Source organism: Pinus tabuliformis, chromosome J (assembly GCF_031772625.1).
Source record: "Pinus tabuliformis cultivar Carrire ecotype Pingquan chromosome J, CPIR1, whole genome shotgun sequence".
NCBI classification, from domain to species: domain Eukaryota; kingdom Viridiplantae; phylum Streptophyta; class Pinopsida; order Pinales; family Pinaceae; genus Pinus; species Pinus tabuliformis.
In genome coordinates, this window is record NC_142295.1 from 1,159,823,324 (window position 1) to 1,159,837,952 (window position 14,629).

Sequence of the window (14,629 nt, forward strand, 5' to 3'; positions counted from 1 at the left end):
CAGCTGCATGAAAGAGGTGATGGGAGTATAGGGCCTAAATTGTGAACTTGGCCCAAACCTTATTGTACTATAAAATCCCTTCCCTCAATAAGAGGTCATATCAAACCAATAGGAGAGTAGTGCTCCTTGATAAAATACAACTGCAATAGGAAACACACAAGCATGGAAAATTTTAAGGGCTAATATTCATAAGTGGGCTAATTTTCCATTCATTTTCTTAAAAAAAGATTTGCCAAATTCCATCTTTTTCTAAAATGATTCACCCAAATTTTATAGTACACCATTGTGAGAATGTTGAGATGGACTATTAGAAATTTTTTATTTCACACCCTAAGTGTACATGTTTGAGCAGTCATCCCAATTCAAAACCACTTAAAATCAACCAAAAACTAACAAATTAATATCCCCCACCATGGATGATAAAGAGTATTGTAGTCTAAGTTAACACTTTAGGAGAAGGTATCTGAATAATCCCCCTTAGTCATTTTTCATCTAAAACATAGGAAGTTTTATTTTACTGAAGCTTAGGGTTTCCATAATTTAGTGTCCAAAAATATATCAGCTAGAAGAAACCTGTGAAGGGTCGAATACTTAAACCAATGATTTTGTTGGACTCCTTCAATATACTATCTCTAGGTAGGGGCTCTAGATTCATAGTTTATACCCAAATTGTGGGATTTTCTCACTCATACTATATTGAAGTAGCTTCTTGGCGAAAACGGAGGCAATCCACCCAAGGTGGGAGTTGCAGGTAGTAGCTAAACTTGATCTTATCTTCGAAATATATTGGAAGCATTGCTAGTGATTTAAGGAAATGCCCCATTACCCCTCATTATAACCCTCATTTCATAACTTTTCTAATGTTCCTTCAGTGGAATCATCCCCCAATATTGAAGACATATAGAAGGTCCAATCATAATTTGACTCGAAGGATGTTGGGTCTTTTGTGTTTTCACATGTTACCTCTTCTCAACATCATTGAAACATATTTTTTATTAACACATTATAACACGAGTAAATTAATAAGCCTTTTTTTTCTTCCTTTTTTTTATGTGTTGAACTCATTATTATTAAATATTTGAAATCCCCGTCAAAATATACAGACTTCATTGAGAACCACAAGGGGTCACCTAGTAACCTAGTGGTCTCGTTGTCTTCAAGGCCTCCCACCTTTGGTAGGAAAAGTCTTGTGTCTTGGAATGTCAGTTGCTTGACCCTCACCTCAATGATCACTAGTTGACCCAACGTTGATAAGATCATCCCATTTAGGTTATGCAATATAGGGTATGGCATTTTTGAATTACTAAATTGCCATGATACAAGAATATAAATATTAATTGAATTTATATTAAAATCATCTACCCACATTGTGGATCATATCCATGAGTGGTGCAAAAAAAATATCTATAAAATAATGCTTCGCAAAGCATTGCTCATAGATTTCCTCAAATTTCTTTTTCTTGTTATATTAAAAGATGTTACAACCAATACGCCTCAAGATGAGGAACAAGAAATCAATAAGCGTCACTAATTCGATATAATTTATGCATAACAAAGAGACATTTACATAGTAATCCTTGATTCTCCTCAACCATAATCTTTTACTGAAGGAAAGGTAGGGCCCTCAAATTTTATTGATGGACTCATTAGTTCCATTATCCACTACATCCATTAGATGAGAAACCAATTTTCCTATACAGTCACGAAACTCCATATGAACTATCTCCTTGATCTTCTATGATTGGCGGAGCACCATATGCACCTGCACCTATAAAGCGTGGGTATTTTTAAAGCCCTACTACGTTGAGTTTCGGTCCCACATAAGGCACTTGTTACTCTAGCTTTGCAAAAATCTAATGAGATTTCCTAATAATGGGATGGTACTTATTAAGTCCCAATAATTTTTAGAAACAAGGAGGGAAATACTATATTCAACCTAACATTACATGCAGAATACATGGAGAATACAAACATGACACACCATTGGCACTAGCTTGTTGAGTTCAAGTGCATGAAAGAGGTTATGGGTGTATAAGGACCAAATTGTGAACTTGGAGTCAACCCACATCTTTATTGTCCTGTAAACTCATTTCCCTCAATAAGGGGTCATATTAAACAACCAAGAGAGTAGTGCTCTTTGATGAAATACAATTGCAATAGGGAACCCACAAGAATGGAAAATTTAAGGGGATAATATGCATAGGTGGGTTAATTTTCCATGCTTTTTCAAAAAAAATATTTTCCAAATTCCAATTTTTTCTAAAATGATTGGCCTAAATTTTATAGTATACCATTATTTTACATTAAAAATGGCCAAAATATTATATAGACTAATATAAAATCATTGGAAATCTAAATATTTCTACCACAATATCACCAAAATTTTTACGATTTACATATAAAAGACTAGGAAGATTAGCCAAAGTTTCTAAACTTTAAGATTAACTTCCATCCTTAAAATTTTCCCTATCCACAAAAGACTACAAATAAGGACATTTACATGAATTTAGTCAATATTTCATTGCAAACCCATTACCAAAATATAACTTACCATTGAACCCATACTCTCTCTTTGATTGAAGCTATGCCATTTACTACCCTTGCACACTTGAGCCCATACTCTCTTTGATTGAAGCTATGCCATTTACTACCATTGCACACTTGACAACCCCATATTGAAGCTATGCCATTTACTACCATTGCACACTTGACAACCCCATGTGCCTTGATTGATCAAATTTCAAGATTTACTGAATCACTACGAAGGTGCAATTCACGTAAAGAAAAGGCAATGCATAGTTATAGCATCCCTAATATATTATTCAGATTCGGAATATATTCAATGTACTTCAAAAACATTCTCATTGTTTAAATGTAAGTTCACATTGAAATGTTCACATTTAAGCTAAGTTTACAATTAAGTATACATTCTCATTGTTTAAATGTAAGTTCACATTGAAATGTTCACATTTAAGCTAAGTTTACAATTAAGTACAGGATTTACATGCAAAGGGTTATATCTGTGAGAACGTGCGAGGTTACCATTTACAATATGATATAGAAGCAGAATAAAACGACAAAATGCTTGAGGAATTTACTATATCTTACAATTTCCAAATTTCATTCCCACATCATGGAAATGAGTGTATTGGAAAGTCCAGAGTCTCCGAAGCTCAAGTTGGTATCATATTCTAATGTCTTAGATGATGCGCCGGGAACTGCGTGTGCCAGTCTAAATTGCCGCCCATCACTGGCTTCTTTGACATGAGAAGAACAGAAAGACCAAAGTAACTGTATGGGATCAGTTTGCAGAAACCTCCTCTGCACTCTCTTGCCATCAGGAAAACGGACACCTAACCGACAGATGTTCACTCCTTTATCACCTTGTGGCTCCTCTGGGAGAGCTGGGTACTCTCGTTTTACTGCAGCTTTTTCTTGATTATCTCCCTTGATTGCCTCTACTACTTTTTGTTCATTATCTTCCTTGATTGCCTCTACTGCTTTTTGTTCATTATCATCATTGATTGCCAAAAAAGCAAAGTCAGCTAAAACGTCTTTCCCTTGTACTATTTGTTCACGTGCATTGCTATTAACATTTGATGTCACCCTCCTCCTCGTTCGAAGGCTGAATTCCTTGGGGCCCTTATCCATATAAGGTATCAAATCCTGTAACAATTCCTGTGGATCGATAGTGCCTGTCCAAGCTTTCATTTTTTGTCCAGTAATAGAATCAATAACAAGTGTTGACGGAATCTCACTCAAATGATAATAGGTGGACACCTTTCGCCCTTCTTCATTGTCCTCATAAATTTGCCAGAAAATGAAAAATGCACTTACAGTCTCCCTCACACCCTCGTTGGCCCAAGTGTCTCTATTAAGCATATAAGAGCTGAACTCTTTTGGTGATTGTATATTTGCGATGAGCCATTTTCCTTGGCCTGCAGCTTCCACCTTAGCCTGCTCAAAACTGCCTTTGAACATCAATTCCAATGGTGGGCGATACAGAGTTTCCAATCTATCATTGCCTTTATGCCAGAAAGCCCAGGAGGAATTAGGTTCTGCCGATTGTTGATCTCTTCTTCGTATAAACTCATCATCGTATAATGCTTCCCTCTTAACTGGTAGTGGTGGGCGTACATAGTCTGTATGGTCACTGTACTCATGGCTTTGACTTTCCATTACTGGAGCATTACTTAAATTAGAACTAGGAGAAGCCGATGGCAATTCAAGATTATCAGACTGAGCATAGAATAACTGTATCGCTTCGTCTAGATTCCAGTTGGTTGCCTCCAAAAACTGCCGCGCATTGTCTGTCGATTCCCCAACTATTTCAATGAATGAAACAATCTGTTCGTGCTTCTCTGCCGAGGTTTCCATTGATTAACGAATTTTGTTACGAGAACAAGAATTATAAGTTCAAATAGATCCCCCTCCGAAATCTATTTCTTTATTTACGTAAAAAATGCCCAAGACGCGCAAATGCTATTGCTAGACTATACGTCGAAAGTAACTCATGGTCAGAGAGAAACTGACTCCTCTCTTAATGTGTACTATACTATTTTCGGTGCACATTAATCAAACGACGTGACCCTATTCTATTTTTTATCACGACGTCAATCCATCAAATATCAATTTAATATTATTAAAAAGGAAATTAGACCTCACAACCAAACGTCGGCTTAGTTAATTCAGTGTTAAGAAGGGATGGACCAGTTCTCGAACATGATAATCCAATTTTCAGTGCAACTGTCCGTTTCCACCAGCCTCTCAGCTTTGACGACGTCTTCTCTTCTTGGATCTTTTTCATATTCTGTAATCATTAATATAAAACTTAATATTTTCATTAATATAAAACTTATAATATTAAACTTAATATTTTCATTAATATAAAACTTATAATCTATGTTGGTCTATAAGAAAAGATGGTTGGATTTAAGTTTTTTTTTAATGTTGAGAATTTATAAATATATATTATTTATTAATTTAATAAAATAAGATTATGAGAGGAAGAATATACCCAAATAAATAAATATTCTTCTCATTTTAACAAAATCAAAATACAATATTGATTGTACAACAAAAAATCATCTTCATTATTAGTAGGTTGGGTAGGGCCTATAAGAATTAATGGATCATTCATTCTATATAAATTTTCTCTTTCACCATAAGTTTTTTGATGATGATGATGATTATGATGTGAGACCAAATTGGTCTATCGGACCTATAATTTTCTTAGTTTTTAATTGTCTGGCTCCTCGTCTTTCTTAGCGAGATTGATGCTATAGCTTTCTTTTTTTTCTCTACGGTCTTCCAACTCCCTGTATCTTGCATCTCCTTCATCTCTTCTGGTTCTTGGGACATTGGTGTCTTAGCTTCGCGACCTATTGTGGTCGTCCTCTTGAAGATAGACGGAGAAGAAGTTTGGTCTAGGAGATCTGCTTCACTGCTTCACTGTTAAATGAAGATTTAGTTTGTGCGGTATTTGAATCCTCATAACTGTTGATGCTTGAGGGGTTGTCAAGTTCACTTTAATGTTCACCAAGACTTAACATAGGAAAATACTATTTTTCGTTCGTATAAAAAAATAAAAACATATTATCTCAAATGTTGTTGGATAATATTCTCAGGGACCTCAGTGTATGCTTCAAATTTTTCAATGCAATATTTCAATTACAGAAATTTAGTTAACTACAATTTTCAACTATAATTGCCATGTGCATATATGTATATAGAAAATCTTATATAAGTACGGCACCAAATTCAGTTTCGCACCAATACCCTTTTCATGCACAACCAATCTCAATGAATTCACACACCATGTTCATGATTATATCTCATGATAAAATAAATTTATCATGAAAAACCATATTCATGATTATATATTTCATGATCAAATAAATTTATCAATTTCATGAGCATCCTTCCCTTATATAAAACATATTTACCATTCAATCAATTCCAAAAATATAATAAAATATAGGGAGCACTTATTCTCTCTCTAAGCATTGATTGTCTCTCATAAAACATTCACATTTGTTTCCTTATAAGATGTATACCTTACAACATATGAGATCTCATGAATTTGATGCTCTTGTTTAATAAAGGGACTTCTTTCAACATAATCATTTGCAGGTTCTTATATTAAAACCCAAGACGTATATCCTCGTATCCATGGAAACTCACACAAATGTAAATTATGGCGATGATCAATCACAAGCCCAGTGACCTTCAACGCACGTTCATAGGAGACTTTATGACCTCCCTTCAACACTCAAGCTCTTTGCATCCATGTTTTGCAGGTTCTCGAATGATATGCTCATGGAAAAAGCACACAAATCTCATCTCTAGTGCAGTCCTTCCTTATCTTGTCTCTCACTTCAAATAGGTCAATCACTTAAATCTCTCTAAATGTGTGGATTAATTGTAGGGCCAACATCTTCAGTAGGCCTCTAAATCCATTAAAAATGTAGTTTCTTTATCATTAAGGAACATTGACCAAGGATAGGAATGTATTTTAAATCTAGGGTTTGTAGGGTATCTCAATAAATGTACTCTATTGGAGGATGTTGTCACTTCCATACCTAATTTGCAAGATTTAGCCATCAATGCCTTAATTAGGGTTTGTAAAAGCTTAGCCCTATTTATAGTGGGAAAATCCTCAAATTTTCCAAATTGTTCTCTTTCTCAGAGTTTGACTATACTCTATAGCCTTGTATGCATCTCCTCAACACAATATCTCCTTAATAATTCCAAATTTCCCTCTAATAGTAGTGTTTTCCACTAGATTTTGGTCACGACCTTTGCATTTCCTTATCTCATTAAGTTTTATCATTGGGGTCTTCATTCTTCTGCTACAATCTTAGCGTTCTGATATTTCTGTTTTCCAACAAGTCTTTTGTAGATCCAAATCTATGGTTTGACACTCAATAAAAAAAAAAATTATGGTTTCAATGCTGGCACTAGTCTCTCTATAGTTCTAAGTTTAGTGATCCATCTTTTGGGAAGCCAATCTATAGATTTTGTCTCTATAATAGCTCTTGCTCACCTATTACTGGGTCAATGATTTTATGGAAGGTTGATCTCAAAGCTCGATCTAATGACACATCATTAGACATCACACCCATATTTACATATCGAGGTCTGGTGACTCTACATCGGAAGGATCCTTGTAAAAGGGGCGATTATGGATAGACATTATTCTATGAAATTTTTTCAAAAGTCATAGATAGCTAACATAAGGCCAATTTCATGTGAGACTACCACCTCCATGCACTCTAACACCTCATATTTCCACTCGCTATTTCCCTAGAATTGACATTACCATTTCTCTTTCATTTTTCTACTGCAATTACAAATTGACCAAATGAGAGATATATAGAAACCAAAAACACGTTTGAATTTTTATTTCCTCAAATGTGAATCGATCTTTGAAGGAACTACATCTATGTGCCATTGTTTCACAAATGAAATACAAAAAGAGAGGTCCTTGGCCTGTTGCATGGAGTACATATTTTACTATTTATGAAAGTATTGGAGTTGTGTATGTAGACTGAAAATATGAGATATGATTACACTTTATTTTTGGGAGGGGTCATGATCTCTCCTTGCTAGTTAGAATGTCGTAGGTAACACTTGATGAGTATGGATTATTTAACATCTAATTGATAGCATACTTGATTTTCACTGAGTGTTGCTCGTATGTAAGAAGTAATCTATGCCTTCCAAAAACAACTGGGAGACCATTAATAACCAGCTAGTAGGAGATTCTGCAAGATTTACAATCTCCCTCCATTACCAATATGACATGATTAAAACTTTAGTATTTTCTACTCAATAATCAAAGTTTCATACAAGCACAATGAGCTTGCTGCTTCGAAGGTTTCTCCTTCCTTCCACTAACAAGGAATGTTCACAATGGAACTCTAATCATGGGCCCATATTCCAACATTTTCTGTTGAAATCTTGGGATAATAATGCATATCCTTCAAACATCCAATTTCAAAGCTCGGGCTTTCTTTGAACCAATTTGGAACCTTCAATTTTTTTTTTTTTGTTGACTTAATATTGAGATCTCTTTGGAAAACATAGACGTGTGTTCCTTTCCACTCATCTCTTCCTGCATTCTCTTAAACCAAGAAAATCCATACTTGAGATCCTTTTTCAATATATTATGGTACTGCACTAGCTGCATGACTTTCCCTTGGGCTTCTTTTAACTTATTTTCTAGCAAATTATAATTTATTCCGCCATATTTGTCATCCTTCAATTTTTTATTATTTTTCTTCAATTTTTTTAATTTCTTTTGCAACTCTTAGACCCCAATTTGGAGGTTTTGTTTCTATTTTGTAGAAAATCTAAATTGGTTCCAATACTTTCTATTTTCCACCTACACTATATCAATATCTCGCTTGACAACATCAATACTTGTTGGGTATTTACCTTCATCCATCACCACCTATTTCTCTTGTAATGCAAGTGATTCCTATATGATAAAATATCATTCTTTAGCATGCAAAACCTCTTTCAATTTTGGTGATCTCTTAGAAGTGCACTCACCTTCGGATTGAGTATTTTCTTTTTTCAAATTTTTAACTCGAGCTCGAAGAGGACTCTTGGACCTGATGAATCCCTACAGAACTATGAGGAGATATTTCCACTCAATTATAGGAGGGCCATATGCACTCTCCATCTTGAATCACTCAAGTTAGTTCTTCTTCAAGCGATCAGGGAGGACATGCTAGAAACCCTCAACATGTTGTCTAGGGGGTACATCTATAAGTTATCCTATGAAGACATCAAAGTCGTGTTCAAAAATCACTCTAGGACTGCTAGGAAGAAGGGTAGGGCAAGTCAAGGCTTGGTCAATTCGTCTGCTTTGACAACATCCATCAAGAATGAGATTGGGAACATCTTGGAGGAATTTAAAATGGAAATTCTACATACATTTGCATTGCAAATGGATACCATGCAGATCAAGAGGAGACATGAGGAAGCAAAGATAGCCCTAGCTATTTTTTGTCCTAAATGCACTAGGAGGCACCCTAGAAATGAATTACCATTAAATATCATAGAGTTCTTCTCAGTCTGTGAGGAAAGCCATGCCATAGAAAATTTTATTTCTTTTCCTCGTTTAAGACTTGTATACCAAGGGGCAAAAGGTGGGGCTGAGAAAATCTGCTTTATAAATCAAAGTAAGCCTCAAGGACCTCTTCCATACCAATAGGTCATTCAAGGTGCATCTTGCTTTTATTACCATCCTAACCAGAATTCATCCTCGCCACCCTAGTAGTCTTTTACTCATCCATCATGTTCCACACCTCCTTCTTGGCCTTATTCTCCTCAATATCCTCCCCAACCTGTTAATCAACCATTTCAGCCATATGCTTCTTAATCTCCTCCATGGAATAACCCATCACAAGAGTGGAGGCCTCAACTCAACTAGTCTTCGACTTTACTGTCACCACCTCAAACTAAACCACAACTCACTCATCCTGCTCCACCCATGAAACCTCAGATGCCTTCTCAACCTAATCTGAACCCAAATAACAAGCAAGTACAATAGGTCTACAATGGAGAAACATCTTACCCTGCCTACACTATGGAGATTCAAGAAATCAACCTTAGGTGTGGAAGAGTGCTTCTAGATAACTAAAATCCATCCCCCACTGAAGAACTTGAAGATGAAAAGGAAGAGAGTACCCCTCAAGTAAATCCAACTCCTTTTCCTGAGAGATTTATCCATCCCAAATAGCACACCCCATAAGAGACTGAACTTATTGGAGAATTGAAGAATTTTAAGGATGTTCAAATCTATAATAATCTAATCAAGGAGAAATGTTTGAAACACCCGGGTAGGAGGAAAAGGGACACCCCCGCCATCAATGTTATTAGTCAATTATATGATTTTATTTTGGAGAGAGTGATTTGTCCAAAATATTTAGAATCTGGAAGTCCAGTGGTAGATATTCACATTGATGGCATCACTGTCCCTCATACCTTGATTGGTCTTGGGGCTACCATCAACGTGATCACTAAAGAAACCATGCTGAAATAAACCCCCAAGGAGCATTAAGAAAGACCACTACAGTGCTACAACCTGAAAATAAATCCAGAATGGATCGTGAGGGAGTTGTTGAGGATGTAATGGTCTCCATTGACTGCTATGAGTATCCTACTAACTTCTTGGTGTCAGAATTTGACAACTTAGTGAAAATATGTGTAAGAATTGTATTTACTGCCAAGTTGGTTTTATACCGAAACAACAATTATGTAACAGAGGAGGCTCCTATAAAATGATGAATGCCCAAACTATTTTAATAAGGAGAATCATTGTTGGTTTAATAGAAAATCAAATCCCTTGTCCTGTGGATGTTTCCTTGACACCCTGTCAAGGTTTTACCATGTAAAAATATTGTGTTTTTTACTTGTGTCTTACATTCAGTTTCATTTATATAATTCTTGATTCTTGGTTATGTAACTGTTTGGGTCAACAATTGGTATTAGACCCTATCATATTACCCTATCCACAATTTTGAAGGGGAAAAGGACACACAGATTTAAATTAAGGGAGCAACAGAAGATTCCAGAAGGAAATGCAGTAGAACCATTAGTCATTTTTTTTTGAATAAGTCTGGGCTGCTCAGCAGAGACCACACTGGTTCTGGAGGTGAGTTGAAAGCTTGCTATGGTTACAGTCAAGCTCTATTGAATAATGCCACCATTTTTTTTAAAATAGGGGCTATCGCTGAAAGTCTATGAGTAAATGATCGCTTAGATTCTTTTGAACTGGAAACTTGAAGAGGAGTTGTGGCCGACAAGCTAGTCTCTCCTTCATTGAACTGCATTCTTTTGAATTGGAAACTTGAAGAGGAGATGCCACTGATGTGCCAATCTCTCTTGCATTGAAGCTCCATTTAGCCAGCCGCCATCGAACTGGAGAGGCAGTCAAGCCATAGTTGCTGGAGAAAAATCCGAAGTAGAAGAACGTGCCTCCTTTCGCCGTTGTGAAGAAGAAAGGGAGACATTGGAATGTTGTCACTGCAGAGAAAGGAATTAGGAAAGTTGTGGCAAAGCGAGAAAAATTTCGCTGATTGGGTGAAGGTTGCATTTCGCTAAAGGAAGACCAGAGGTCATGTTTTAAGAAATCCAGGTAAATCTTTTCTAGATTTTTTTTTAAACCAGTAACAAAATTCCAGATTGATGAAGTAAGGCTTTTTTTTCCATTAAAGGGTTTCTTTAGATTGAAGAACAGATGTTTTTTTCTCAAGAAATTGAAATTACAAAAAAGGGGAATGTGTGAAATTTTTCCATAAAAGGATTTCATTAAAGAGCAGAGTTTTTTGTCCACGAAACTAAAATTAAAAGGAATTCTTCTAGAAAATTGTTGTAGGTCTTTTTTTTTCTCCGGTCAATTTGAGGAAATATTTTTTTGGAAAAGAACATAATTCTGAATTTTATTTTGTAAAAATTGAAAACCCTTGTTGGAAGAAGACAAATCGAATTATTTCTCTTAGAAACCCTAGTTGAAAGACTGAAACCCTAGGAGAAAAAATGGCCAAGATGATGAATGCAAAGTTCGAGGTGGAGAAATTCAATGGCAAGAACAACTCTACTTTATGGAAATTGAAAGTTAGGGATTTGCTGGTGCAACAAGGGCTGTACAAAGCTATGGATGGGGCAAATAAGAAACCTGCTAGCATGACTAATTTAGACTGGGAGGACATGGATGCCCGAGATCTCAGTATCACTGGTGGATGAAGTTATTTTCAACATTGGTTAAGAGAGTACAATTGCAAGTTTATGGGAAAAATGGAAAAGCTATATATGAAAAAGTCATTAACTAATATAATTTATTTGAAAAGAGAATTGTACAGTATTCGGATGAAGGAGGGTACAAAAGTTGCAGACCATTTAAATGTTTTTAATACACTTATATGCCAATTATCAGATATGGAAGTTAAAATTCAGGAAGAGGACAAAGCTATAACCTTGTTGTGTTATCTGCCTGAGTCGTGGGACCTCTTCGTAACTTCAATCAGTTTGAGCATTGCTAATTCTTTGAAATTTGAATCAGTTGTGGGAGCACTCTTATCTGAAGAAGTACAGAGGAAATCCGGTACTGAGGCAATTCCACCAGAAGCCATGATAGCCAGAGGATGGTCAAAGGAGAGATGAGAAAAAACAAGGGGGTCTTCTAGATCAAAATCAGAGGGTAAGAAGTGTAAGACAAAATTTTGGCATTACAATAAAATTGGACACCTCAAGAAATACTGTTGGAAACAAAAATATTATGGTAACACAAAGAAGGAAGCAAATCAGGTTGATTCAGGTATGATAGACGAAGTTTTATCTGCTGAATAATTATGTATGATAGATGAAAATTTACCTGTATGTAATTTCTTTTAGGATTTAGAAAGTTGACTGTTAGACTCTGGTCCTTCTCATCACATGTGTCCACACAAAAATTGGTTTACTTCATATGAAGATATAACTGGTAGTTTTATGTTTATGGGTAATAATGTATCATGTCATATTGTTGGGATGGGAAATATCGGGATTAAAATGTATGATAACATAGTTAGAACATTAACTAGTGTTAGACATGTACCTGATTTGAAGAAAAAATCGATTTCTTTGGGAGTGTTGGATTCAGATGGTTATAAGTTTATAGGTCAGAATGGAGTGCTAAAAGTCTCTAAAGGCACCCTAGTTGTTATGAAAGCATAAAAGGTTGGAAATCTTTACAGATTGAAAGGAAGTACTCAGGTCAGTGAAGTAGCAATTGTGTCAGAGAAAGAAGAAGAGGAAGGTACTTGCCTATGACATAAACGATTGGGTCACGTGAGCGAGAAAGCTCTTCATGTACTGATGAAATGTAAATCACTTCCTGTTTTGAAATCCTTGAAGTTGGATTTTTGTAAACATTATCTGTATGGAAAACAGTGTAAACAAAGATTTAAAATTGGAAGTCATAATAGTCAAGAAATTTTAGACTATATCCATTATTGCGGTTTTGAGGCTTCTGCAATCAGTACACAGTGTGTTGTTTTCTTCCAGAGTTCTCACATCCATGATTTGATTGAATCGACATTTTGAGCCCTCCACCGTGCCTCATCATCAGGATAGATCAATAATTGTGCAGGACAGATCTCCTAGGATTTGAACAAATAAGGATGAGGGATGCATAGGGACAAGCCGACTTTGCCAAACTTATTTTGTAATTATTATTATTTTTTTAATTAATTAATTAATTAATTTTATTTTATTTTATTATTATTATTATTATTGTTATTTTATATATATATATATTAGTATTTAACTATGTAATTGAATTTATTTTTTTATAATTAAAGTAGTTTAATATATATATTTATTATTGTTTTTATTTTTATTTATTAAATAATTTATGAATAATTATGTTATGTTTGTTATTGTTTTTTTTATACTTAAATTCATTATAGTTTTTGTTCTTGATATTTAGAGTTATTTATAAGTTGATAGGAATATTTAATTTATTCAATATTAATATTAAAATGAATTTTTAATTTATTAATTAATTAATTTTTATTTATTTATTTATGATTAATTATATTATGATTGTTACTACCTAGTTTCATGATTGATTTTATTTTAGATTTGTTCTTATTACTTAGAGTAAATTAATTAATTTGAATATAAATAGTTTATAGTTTATAGTTTTTAGATGTAAATTAATGTTTAATTTTAAGAGATGGAAGTTCGGGTCAGAGTTTAGGTGAGAAGAGTTTTAATGGGGAAAAAGGTATGATAGGTTAGAAGAGGGTGTTCTAGGAGATTAAAGTAGGAATCCAATTATCACTTATTTTCCATCCTTCGTCCCGATTGAGGTTGTTAGGGTTTTTACCTATTTCTATGGCTTCTCTCAGTTTTCTATGGTGATAATGATCAATTTTGGCTACTACTTTAGAGTTTTGAATGCAGATGTGATGATTGTTTTATAGGAATGTTTGGCGAGAGCTAAGGTTTTTGAGCGGTTATGTTTTATATCAGTGGCATGTTCCTAAATTCTAGTATGGATAGAAAAACCAGTTTCTTCAATGTATGTCTTTCCGCAAGAACACCGAACCATGTAAACTCCTTTGTGGCATTTGGGATCAACAGGATCTTTGACCGATTTTAGGCATCTGCTGATAGTGTTCATGGGTTTCAATGTGGTTCTGATTTTGTTCTTTCTTAATATGTGTGCAATTTTATGAGTTGTGCCTAATATGTAAGGGAGGTGTACCTTGCCTAGATAATCATCTAGAGGTTGTTTGTTTTTGGGATTCTCAGCATCCTTAAAGGCTTTGATCACTTGGTGTCTTTTGTATTCATTCTTTGTGAATACATTCATAAGATGGTTCTTCTCATCTTTAAAGTGATTTTTATCCGAAATACGGACGACCCTGGTTGCTAGAGTGTTGAGAACACCTGTTTTCTGGGATGGATGGTGATGAGAGTTGGCATGTAGGTAATGTTCTGTACGGGTTTTCTTATGATATACCTGGTGTGATATGGGTCCATATTTGTTTCTTTTGATTAAGATGTCAAGAAAAGGAAGGTTGTCGTTCTCCTCTATTTCCATGGTAAATTGGATAGAACTGGATAGACT

At 34.9% G+C, this 14,629-nt stretch overlaps 1 pseudogene; it reads right to left on the reverse strand.

Annotated features, from left to right (window-relative positions):
* Nucleotides 1-3,120: 3,120 nt before the first annotated feature.
* On the reverse strand, nt 3,121-4,377 carry LOC149231211 (plant UBX domain-containing protein 7 pseudogene; annotated as a pseudogene).
* Nucleotides 4,378-14,629: the final 10,252 nt, after the last annotated feature.